The 12,721-nt window shown below is 40.8% G+C and overlaps 1 protein-coding gene across 1 annotated transcript in view; it reads right to left on the bottom strand.

Annotated features, from left to right (window-relative positions):
- The window catches only part of dusp8a (dual specificity phosphatase 8a), a gene marked incomplete at its 3' end in the record, with an annotated part of 121,930 nt that extends 109,606 nt beyond the window's left edge, over nucleotides 1–12,324 (bottom strand). Inside the window, 1 exon segment of the mRNA XM_080736377.1 lies at nucleotides 12,270–12,324.
- Nucleotides 12,325–12,721: the final 397 nt, after the last annotated feature.

Genomic DNA, 12,721 nt, shown 5'->3' with positions numbered 1-12,721 from the left:
TTTTCAGACCGGGTAGGGCCTAAAATGTATGCAAACTAGTCGGGCCGGGTAGGGCCTCGGGCCGGCCCAGTTAGGCCCGGGCCTTAATTTTCAGGCCCGTTGAGAACTCTATTCTATTCCACTCCGTTCTTATAATGCAAACTGACCACAGTTTGCATTATAAAGGGTCAGTTTCTACTGTACGTCTGTGCAGGGATACACTGGCTGCCCACGCAGCTCTCACCTGTTCCTCCCCAACGAGCCTGCGTGGTCTAAATGTGTTCCCCGCCCAAAATAGCCGACCTACAAGCTCACAACAAGGCACCGTGAGCTTGCAGGTTTGTTGTTATGTGACGTCGCCGTGCGCCAGAGCACAAATTAAGGCAATTGTCTTCAACAGGGGGTCCTCGGAGTCACTACAGGGGGTCCTCCAAATATTTGCGTGATAGAAACCTTTTTTTCTCCTATTTTATATTAACCACTTGAACCCTAGCGTCCATAATCTGAGAACTTTAGCTGAAAATAGCCGATCTACAAGCTCATTCAGCAAAGAGATGTTTTTGTTAAATATATCCGAAAACACAAATTTACATGAATCCAAAATACAATGACGATTTTGCTGTAAAATGATGAAACTATATGGAATCTATGAAAAGGTTGTGGGGGTCCCTGCTTCATCTCTCTCTCAACCAAGGGGTCCTTGACCTTGGCCTGAAAACGTTGAAGACCCCTGAATTAAGGCATCACAAAACCAGACAGTCTCTTTCTGCTCTGCGCTGTGGACAACATTATAAACTAAATATAGCCTCTATCGACTCATGCCGTTCGGCGAAAATAACACATTTCTCAAACACTAAGTCGTGTCGAGCAGCACATTTACAGTGTGTCACATTCACACATGTGTGAAGTACAAAACAGACCTTTTTTGTATAGCAGACGTTTTTGACGTGTCCTAGGGGCCTCTTAAAGGGCCACTTCACCTCTGGGACAACCAGATCTTATTTTATTGTTGTTTGGGACAAGATCAACACAATCCTTAGTTATTTTTTGTGTTCAATCTGTTTTTTGAGATATTTTAGTATTTCAGCATGAATGATGATGCATTTTCCATCATATGAGTCCTCATCCTGCATCATATGATGCTAAATGCATCATCATTCATGCTGAAATACTAAAATATCTCAAAACACAGATTGAACACAAAAAATAAGGATTGTGTTGATCTTGTCCCAAACAACAATAAAATAAGATCCCAGAGGTGAACTAGCCCTTTAAGTCTGACATCATTTTGTAGGCGGAGGAGAAATTCTGGTGCCAAGAGGCACCAGCGCCCGTGAATCTTTTTACTATATAATAAGCTAATTTTTTCTTCTCTTTCTTGTTGACAGGAAAGTGGTAGAATTATACTTTAGTCTTCATTTTTGTCTCGGATCTGTTGAAATGTAGGGACACAGCACTGCCCATATTGACAATAAATCTGCTTGGCACCCGACTACAAAATGATGTCACGGCTTAAGAAGCCCATAGATCTGTGGTTCTCAAAGTGGGGCCCGGGGAACCCCCAGGTGTCTTTGAGGGGTTTCCGGGGGGTCCTCATGTAAACGATTGATATATAGGGTAGGAACCACATGGACCCTTAAGGTTCCGTGTGAGAGTGTACGAATGGAACCAAATGGACCCTTTACTAGGGCTGTCACAATTATTACATAATCGTCTAATCGCAATTATTTGACATAATCGTGATTATTTTTCATAATCGTCATAATCGTTTCTGAAAAATGTCCATATATTTTAAAAGAAAAGTAAAAAATAGTGGAAATAGCAGATCTACAAGCTCACAACGCGTCGCATCGCGACGTGTTGTGAGCTTGTAGATCGGCTATTTCCACTATCAATGTTATTTTTTAAGTACAAAGTTGTCAGATATGTCAGTAATTTTTTTGTATATATATGTGTCATATCTACCATGTGCAACTTAAAAGCCTAAAAGCCAAACAGAAATGTAATTTCAACGACAAAAACACAATTAAATCGTTAATCGCAATTATTTGAGTGACAATTAATCGTCATGTGAAAAGTCTTAATCGTGACAGCCCTACCCTTTACCGTACAGGACTTAATTCCTGAGCAGTTGACATGCAGTCAAACATGCTGGCACACACAGGAACACCTAAAACTAGAAAAATATTGTTCCTTCGAAACAATTGTGGGCTCGCTTCAAGCCAGAAAACAATGGCTATAAAAGTACAAAATGTCAAGATCGCAGGCAGTGCTCTCTTTGACGTTACTGACGTCAAAGATTGGTCCATTTTGTTCCAAAAATGTGTTGTGCAAAAGTTGACCCGCTGGTGGCGCTATAACAGGCCAATGTAAGAAGGGTGGTATCTGTTCCTTGACCTATTGGGAATGTGTTTGCAAGATTTCACGCACATTGCAGGCTGTGTTCATGATTTGAGGTGTTTTTGGCTTTGGCCACTTTATAGCTGCTTGCAGCTATATTCATTATTATTATTTTTTGTGTGTGTGCACTTCATAGGCATATTAGATAAAGGTCCTTAGATTGTGTGTAGAAAGTTTCATGCAAATTGCAAAAAAAAAAATCCTAACGGGTTTAAGCGTTTCACCAACTGCTCAAAATGATATAGCGCCCCCCTTTGGCCAATTGGGGTAAGATTGGTTTTAGTGATATTTGGATTAACACTCTACATCTTTGCCAAATGCCATGAACATGTTACTTTGCATGTATGATTTAGAGGCAGAAGAATAATTTGCATAAAACTGCAATATTCATTGAATGTATTTAAAAAAGCATGTTTCAATTTTAAAGAAATCCGATCTGACAGATCTTTAGATATCGGTCCAAAGTTCACGTAAAAAAAGTGTTGTGCACGTGGAGCGAAAATTCCAGAATAAAAGCGGGTTTACGCGTTTTACAAACTGCTCAAAATGGCGGAAAATCGAAGGGCGGAGCTTACTTAACAACGACACAGATGTCTTCCGCTTGAGTCAAAGCACGCGTGTAACAAGTTGCATGTCTTCAAACGAAACGAGTCATGACTTATGCCCGTTTGAAGTTTGAATTTTCAAACGCTTCGTATAGCGCCCCCCTTTGGCCGATTGGAATAAAATTGGTTTCAGTGATACTTTGACTAACCCTCCACATCTTTGCCAAATGCCATGAACGTGTAACTTTGCATGTATGATTTAGAGGCCGAAGAATAATTTGCATAAAACCGCAATATTGATTGAATTATTAAAAAATTATATTTCACTTTAAAAGAAATCCGCCGAGACTAGTTTGACCGTATTGGTCCAAAGTTCATGTGAAAAAAGTTTCGTGCGCGTATCGCAAAAATCCCAGGAGGAGATAGATTTTTACTGTTTTTCATATAATTCCGAATTGTGGGAGACCTAAAGGTCAGAGGTCAAAAGTTAGAGGGTAAAAGTTGTTCGGCATGAGGAGACGCATAAGTGTATACAGGTTTCATGGCTGTATGTATAACACAGCATGAGCTATACCTGTTCAAAGATCGCACTTTCGAAGGCTTCTTACAGCGCCACCATTTGGCCGATTGCTGTAAAAAGTAATAGCACACTTCGCCACAGTAAACTGAACACATTGATGTTTTTATTTTCATTTTCTCACTAAGTATGTAGGAGTAGAAAGGAACCGAAGTTTTTTGATACTTGCACTGACTGCCTGCCTAGTAAATAATGACAATATCTAAAGTGTGCTCGCCTTATAGGCGAGCCCACAATGAATGGTAGCCATTAAAATAGGTTAGCAGGACGATACCCAGCATGCAGTGTGGGAGCCCAACAAAGTGCAATCAGTTACAAACCCCTCCCTGCCCCCTTCCCAGATCCTTACACTGTAACCATAAAGTGATATATCACTTTCAAACGACCCCCAAACGGTCATTTTAACATTTACATTGCTTTGCTTCTTGGCTGCACCTTTTAGCTCAGTTTGACATAGGGGTGGGCGATATGGAAAAATACAATATCACGATATTTTCCCAAGCTGTATCACGATACACGATTTTATCACGATTCTTTTTCACGTTGGTTTTTATGGTTATTTTTCAAGGTACTTGACAAAAACAGAAACTCTTCTCTGGGTTCCTTTTGGGAGGTCTAAATTGAACTTTACACTTGTAAAGTTCAATTTAGACCAGTGATTTGAGAACCACTGATTTAGAACAAAATGCAGGGTTGAATTGAATTCTGCAATGAATCTCTGTATTGACAATTAAACAGGATTTCTTACATGGCTCCTTCAATTGTATCACGATATATATGATATCTCTGAAAAGGCATATCGGGGAGACATTGTATCGTCTCAACGATAATTATCCCCATATCTCCCACCCCTAGTTTTGACATATATGGTTCTTTTTTTTCTCCCCACCAGACATTGCTGCAATACCAGCAGAGAGCATTGTTCTATGGAACAATGTGCAAAGAGCAGAATTCACAGCGTGTGCTGTTTATGTGTGAGATAGATTCATACAGGTGTAGTGTTATCAGTACTGAGCGATAACATTGTGACGCCACGTATTATGCTAACATAGACCAAACAACTTCAGAACGGAAAGAGAGGAAATCCCAGTGAGCTCTGTTTGCCTTGTCAAATAGAATTCATTCAAATAAATCACGCACAGGTCCAACTGGCACGGCTGTATGGCAGTTACACTCTCTTAGAATTATTGAATGCTTTAACTATTGAAAAATAGCAGATATACAAGCTCACAGCGCGGCACCGAGTGCCGCGCTGCAAGCTTGTAGATCTGCTATTTTTGAAAAAGTCGTGAAAATGTGTGCAAATCTTTATATATATATGTATTTTCAAAGCGAACGTTTGTAACTCAAATTTTGCTTCTGGGTGTTCCCTGGAACTAAATGTTTTGAGATGCGGGTCCGTGGCCAAATAAATATCATTTTGGGGGTCCTTCACTCTCAAGAACAGACTGAGCTCCATTTAAGTGAAAAGGACCTTTTCTTTTGACGATGGCAAGCCAGATTGCTGACATAGAAACATGGGTTTTTCCAAAAATCTTAGGATTCAAAAGACACTTATAGAATCGGGTCAAAATTCTAATTTTCACGATTTTTTCAAAAATAGCAGATCTACAAGCTCGCAGCGTGAGCTTGTATATCTGCTATTTTTCTAAATGGGTTAAAAGTTGCTGCCGGGCAGATACCTCTTATCTCCATATTTAAACTTTTTGTGTTTTTTTTGTGAATGAATTCCCTACTTGAAAACAAAAGTAGCAGATATACAAGCTCGAAACGCAGTGCGAAGCGACGTGTTTTGAGCTTGTAGATCTGCTGCTTAAGCTTTTTTTTTTTTTTTTTGCTTTTCGCCATTTTTGAATTAGAATCCTGAAAAGTCACAGTTTTGGACATAATATGAGGTTTCCACCCGAAAGAGCCGACATACAGTACATATTGGTTGGGGAAAAGGCTTTCTACGAGCTCACGGCGCGTCCCGTCGTGATGCGTTTATTGCGTTATAATGAGCTTAGTAGATCAGCTATTTTTGAGAATGTTTTTTAAAAGAATTTAAAGATTTTGGAAAAGGGAAATGTCATTTTGTCCCAAAACTGGGTCGCCAGGGTTAAAGTCAGTCGAGAGCTGATAACAAAACAAAACTTTAAGTCTTTTGTTCCGTCAAATATAACGTCAATAAGACAAAGTTTCGGCGGAAGTAACCTTATCTCTGGGCAGGAGTGGTGTGGTGGATATAATCCGCTCACCAGAAGAGATACGAACCCACCCTATGTTCTCTAAAACCTATGAGCTAACTGAGGCATGAGGGATTCACCTCAATGATGCCATATCGCACGGTGGGGAGAAAGACAAACACAAAGAGAGAGCAACTGGAGGACACCCGGCGCTGAGGTAATATCATCCAGGTTATTCATTAACCCCCGTGCATCACGTCATCTGTATCTGTGGCCACGGCCTTCCACACTGGAGCTGCATGGGCTCTCTGGTCTCACACTACCAGAGGAGAGGCATGGGAACCGTTTGCTACACAATAAACAATTATGTGTCAGACAGGCACAGCCCCACCACCTCATAGCGCTCTCCTCTTTCTCTTTCCCATCATCTCTCTCTCTCTCAGTCTCTTTCGACAGGCCAAAAGCGAGTGGTTCTCAAACATGTTCAGGTCAAAAGACGCAAAGTTATATTTATTTCGCTGCGAACCCGGACCTCCACCTGAAAATATTTTGTGCCAAAAGACCGCCCCCGAAGACACGATTTGAAACTCAAGATTCAGGACCTGAACTTGGGTTGCAGAGAGATTACAAAATGTCCCCAAATTTGCCAAAAATGCCAACAGGAAACCAAACATTTGTGCCAATCATTTAAGATGCCCCTGGCCAAAAGAGATAATAGGCTTCTGACTTTCAGACTCTGCAACATTCACTCACATCTGATACTGATACCCCCCGAACCCAGGTCTCCTGCAATTAAGTGAAAGCATTCACACATCTAACGCTCATCCAAAGGGGAAGGGAGCTACCAGGCTTCTATTCTGGCCTTCAGTCAAAGCTACTTCAAATGATTGGCCCTCAGTAATGATGGCACAACTTCACTCAAGTGTCTCATCATCAGTGGGCTATGGACCGTTCCAGTGACATCATCGATACGATGGGGATTCCAAACATGTTACACTCTCTTTAAAAATCACACCCAATATGAAGTGAGCGGTGGTCGTGCTTGCATAACGTCTTCAATTGGTAATTGAGGCTACACACACACACATTGCTATGACAAAACGCTGGGGAAAAAGACTAGGATATAGGTCTAGGATGTAATTGGTGATGTAATATGGCTACACACACACACACACATATTGCTACAGTTAGTGGCCGTTGAGTTTGTCACATTTTCTGGGGCAAGCTGCCCATATCACGTGTGTCACGCAAGATTTCCACTGTCCGCCACTAGGGGCAGTAGTGTTCTGCTGCCTTGTTGCTCTGCCATGTGAGCCTATACATGCTCAAACATGTATTGAGAGACAAGAGACCAGACAAGCTGTTTTACTGAATCCTTTTTATTGTTTTCAAGCCAACAGCTCATTTGATAAGCTGTTTTAATAAATCAAATAGCAAAAAAACAACTAAAATCTTATAGGGTTATAGTGGTTGACTACAAGTTTTGATAACAGATTGACCCTCTGCAAATACCCAGACGCATGCCTGTGTGTGCTTCATGCGTTCATGTACAGCAGGCTATAGGCCTATGTCCGAATTATAACATAGGGATATATCTGTTGTGTTGAGTTATTTTTCTATGATCTGTCCAGAGACTCTACACATGTAAATGCAGAAAACTCATTTTATATGATATTTTATATACTATTGAGGGGCTAAATACATGTGATGGCAAAACGCTGAGGAAAACACATTGCTATGGCAAAACGCTGAGGAAAAGTGGCTACAGAAAGGTCTAGAATGTAATTGGTGATGTAATATGGCTACAAACACACACACACACACACACACACACACACACACACACATTGCTATGGCAAAACGCTGAGGAAAGGTGGCTACAGACACACGCACAGCCACTCTATGGAGCGGTTTACCACCGCTCAAAAGTTGCTGCCGGGCAGATACCTCTTATCTCCATATTTTAACTTTTTGTGTTTTTTTGTGAATGAATTCCCTACTTGAAAACAAAAGTAGCAGATATACAAGCTCGAAACGCAGTGCGAAGCGACGTGTTTTGAGACAGTTTTTTTTAAAGATGCTGATAGAAACCACACCACAGCCTTCATATTCCTGAAAAGTTAGCATACTGAAATAGAAGGTAGTGTGTTCTTATTCATAGATAGATAGATAGATAGATAGATAGATAGATAGATAGATAGATAGATAGATAGATAGATACCTTTATTATCCCACGGGGGAAATTCAGTTGCCCAGAGTCAGCACAGCAGTTAAAGGAGCTATTGTCAACTTTTTCTTGAAAAACGGATTCTAAAATAAAAATTATGTTTCGAAAATATTTGATAAAAAAATAAGCTTCATATATGTGTTTCTATTCAAAGATGACCACAAAAAGCGTAAAATAATGAATAAATAATCATTTTGGCCATTGTCAGACCGACACTTTGTTTACATTCTAGTCTATAGACTAGGATGTAAACAAAGTGTCGGCCCTACAATGAAAAAATTGACTATAGCTCCTTTAAGGTTACTACAAGTTACAGAGAAGTAAGAAAAAGAAAAAGAGTACTGTAGTGTACAGTTCAAAGAGCAAGCACAAAAAAAGATAAATAAAACAAAGTGTCGAAAGCTATTGCAAAAAAAAGAAGAAGAATATATAAAGTGACCACGAAACATTCAACGCTCATAAGTGACACGTGACACACACAAAAAAGCGATACTCAAAGCATAACTTAACAAACAGGGCCAAACAAAAGAGTGCACATAACAGTCACTGCTAGTCAATGCAGTCATGCAACACAAGTATCACACTGCCATATCAACACCGCAATAATACACAGTACAACCAACACAACCCAATAGTGCAGGGCCAGAAAAAAAGTGACCAAAGTCAGTGCAAATAAGTCAAGAATATATATATATATACAGTATATATTTCCTTTTAAAGCAATAATGGGAGCCACAGCAAGACCCCACAGCAACCCTCTCAGGGAAAAGTACGTTAGAGGTCAGAGTCAGTACAACTTTTGTTCCAGTAGTGCAAGGTAACAGTTGTCCTAGGTAATCCTATTAGGCCTAGGCAAGCGACCATCATGAGTCTCATTTCATTTCTTTCATTTTAAAATTGCACATGTGAGTTTGCATGGTACCAAACACGACACACCTGCATGTCTCCTTGTATGGGCCGTTCTGACAGTGACATCAGCTGTGGTGATGCCTCTGCGTACTTCCATTAGTCTCATGCTCATACAGACACTCATAGGACCTACACGCAAAGCCAGGCGTAGGAGCGATAAGCACCGCTCAAAAAAGAAGTTTGAAATGACACTCCAAACCTGCCTATCAAAGATGTCACTGAGAGACTGGCTTCTGAACTGTCTAACAGCCCTCTCTTCTGAGACACAGACCACAAGCATTAGTGAGGACTATATACAGTAATTGATGAAGATAAAAATGGGTGTAGCCGTCCTTTAAGACAGTGGTTCTCAACCTGTGGGTCGGGACCCCCAGGGTGCAACATAGTTGCACATAGTAACCCTGTGCAACATAGTTTTCTCACTCAAAAGTAAACAAACCAACATAAACAGGGTATTATGCACATTTCTAAAGCGACAATTTAAGGACATTTTAATACCTCTACAAAATGACAAATTAAACATTGGCCAAATTGTCAAATATTAGAGGCAGAAATTGTGAAAATAGCCGATCTACATGCTCACAACGCCTCTGCTCTTACAACTTCAAGCGCTCGTAGGGTGGGGTGGGGTGTCCCCAGTTAACATATGATTATTTTGAGGGTCGCGGCCTGAAAAGGTTGAGAACCACTGCTTTAAGAGATGATAGAAATCCAAACTACAGCGTGTATAGCTTCTCTCGGTTTCAGATGAGTTTCTTATGATTGATGACCATCGGTGACATCATGGCCTGTGTGCTGACATGAGGCACCATGACTTAAAGAGGAAGCACAAACACACACCTCCATACTTTTTGTGTGTATGGACAAACACATCACTCTCACAAGCACACACACACACTTACAGTACACCAGCACATGTGCACCAGTGGAACAAGCTCACCGATGTAAACAAATGATATGCATGGTGAAAGGGAAACCAAATCTGGATCGAAACAAGGAAACAAGTCACCAGGACTGTTTTGTGTTATCCTTTTAGCCTCATAATGTCTTACTGTACCACATGCTGTTTACATTCTGACTAATACAGTATTCAAGCAATCAATTGACAGAGAGACACATCACTTTAGACCATGGGTATTCAACAGGGGGTCCGGGACCCCTAGGGGGTCCTCAGAGTTACCACAGGGGGTCCTCCAAATCTTTGTGTGATAGAAGCTTTTTTCCTCCTTTTTTATATTAACCACTTGAACCGTAGCGTCCATAATATATTCTGAGAACTTTAGCCAAAAATAGCAGATCTACAAGCTCACAACGCCTCACAAAGCTTGTAGATCGGCTATTTTCGGCAAAGTATTGACGGTTCAAATAAATATCTGAAAACACAAATTGACAGTGAAACTATATGGAATCTATGAAAAGGTTATGCGGGGGTCCCTGCTTCATCTCTCTCTCAACCAAGGGGTCCTTGGCCTGAAAACGTTGAGGACCCCTGTTTTAGACTTTCATGCATGACTTGTTGTTTTAAACCAAACACTGGGTCACAGACCCACTTTTGGTAAATCTGACATTATTCTGTTTCCTACCATTTTTTTAAATATATTATTATTATATTATTTCGAAAGATTTTCAAAATCTACACAGCTTTTATTGTAACTGTGTGGTGGTGCAGGCAGCTAGGCTGGTAATATGCGGGAGACACAAATAAGGCATAAAACACTGCACTACATGCAACATAAGATGTGCTATTAATATGTTCTTTTCCACATCGATTTGTGGGAAGCCTGATTTTTTTTTTTATGGTGGTGATGGGGCAGTGCAAATAAATCTATTAATAGGAAATCACAATTCTCCTCATCTGGTTTAGGCTTACAACCCCGTGGCCCCGGTGTGCCTGCTTAACAACACTTTAAATACTCATGATCGCCTGACAAAATATATGATATACACATATATACATATATAACAATGAGACAAAACAGTTTCTATATCATTCTATATCATTTCTATATCATTTCAACATACAAATTATTATTTTTGGATATTATACTGTTTAGACTGTGCTGTGCTAGGTCCTTGGTTTGCCTATGATCCTTACTGAGGCACTACACTGTCTCTCTGCATTTGATGTATGTGTGTTTGTCTTGTAAATTGCTCTGGATTAAGAGCAGATCTGCCAAATGCCTAAAATTGTAAATTGCAAAGTGTAAAAAGAAAAAAAAAAAAATCTATCTATCTATCTATCTATCTAACTATCTATCTATCTATCTATCTATGTGCACGAGCATGCTGCTTTAAATATGCACGGACATATCGACATATAGGCTACAAATCAGAGTGTGAATAATAATAATAATATTAACCCATCTCTGTTATTATCCATAACAGAGATGGGTTACAAATAAATAAATAAATAGACCTTACATTCTGGCCATATGCAGGGCCCGATAATAACAATGCCTCATGGCTGAGCAGCCAGCAAGCCAGGGGGGGGAGGGGGGAGGTGGGAGGGATGAGCGCTGTAGCGCACTAGAATAAACCACCACAGATTGGGTTGGGATTGGGAATAAGAATAGCACACAGACAGAAAGAACACACGGATAATACGCACTGCATAGCCCTACTTCCATGCAAAAACATCCATGTACACATAGGCTATTTACTATTATGCTCCAAAAGCATGCTGTTTGAACCGTCCGCATATTCATTTGTTGTTGCGTGACGTTGTTGTCAGCGTGCGGTGCGAGGGAAAAGAACGCACACACTCAATTGATCGGATAAAGAAATACAAAATAAAAAATAAATTCTAAAATTAAAAGACATTTGCCTTAATATAAAATAAAACCGCTTTTATATGAACCTACCTTTTAGAATGAGAGCGCGACGAGACGCTGTTTGGTTTGTTGGGGGGGAATGAATCGTCCGAAAGCGCTGATTTGGAGGTTTTAAATTCCCATTATAAATAAAGGCGGAGGGAGAGACGCACCAAGCAGCACGCAGCGCACGGTGGAATGCGCTGCTGCACCGAGCTGACCGACTAGCGGCGGAGGAGCGACACTGACACCAGCGGCGTCACTTCAGAAAAGGCTAAGGTATGGCAACATGACTGGTGTCACACGCGATCACACCAGTTTCCATGCCTTAGCAACTAGGCACGATTACAGTAGCTACATTTTAATATTCCCCCCTTTTGCCATATCTTTGCCATACCCAATTGACGCCTCTGACACAACCACGCCGGGGGTGAAAAAAAAAGAAAAAAAGGATCAGATCTACAAGCTATGTACAGTTGGAGAGGGGTATTAAGCTAGAGCTGGTAGATCTGCTCTCGTATGGACGAGGGCTTAGCAGCCTCTGCTAAAGTATTATTATGTAATAAGTGAGCGAAAGCCAAAGGGGGGGAAACAATATTTGACGGGTCACTTTTCTAATCGATACACTACCACAGTCACACACAAGAAGACACTCACCTCTCTTCTCCTCTGCTCTCCGCAGCGGCTTGTTAGCTGTGTTCAGCTGTCCTCCATGTGTGTGTGTGTGTGTGTGTGTGTGTGTGTGTGTGTGTGTGTGTGTTTGTGACAGCTAGCCTAGCGTTTCTCCATGACACACCCCCACTCTCACACACACCATCACGGGGAACTAGGCAGAGGGGAGGGGATGGTGGTCACTTCAGTGTTTACTAGTCATGGGGTCGAGGGCAAGGGGGACACAGTCACACTCTACTAGGATACTCAGCCAGGGACTACCACACACACACACACACACACACACACACACACAATTCAATTCAATTCAATTCAATGGGCTTTATTGGCATGAGAAAACATACGTTTACATTGCCAAAGCAGAAATGTACACAATACAATACAATACAATCAGAACAAAATATATACAGGTGAAAACAGTTTTCATGCATCACGGT

This window comes from Nannobrachium achirus (genome assembly GCF_963921795.1).
Source record: "Nannobrachium achirus genome assembly, chromosome: 11".
In the NCBI taxonomy this organism is placed as follows: Eukaryota; Metazoa; Chordata; class Actinopteri; order Myctophiformes; family Myctophidae; genus Nannobrachium; species Nannobrachium achirus.
Note: the sequence above shows the minus strand (reverse complement) of the source record. Positions and strands in the feature narration are given on the sequence as shown.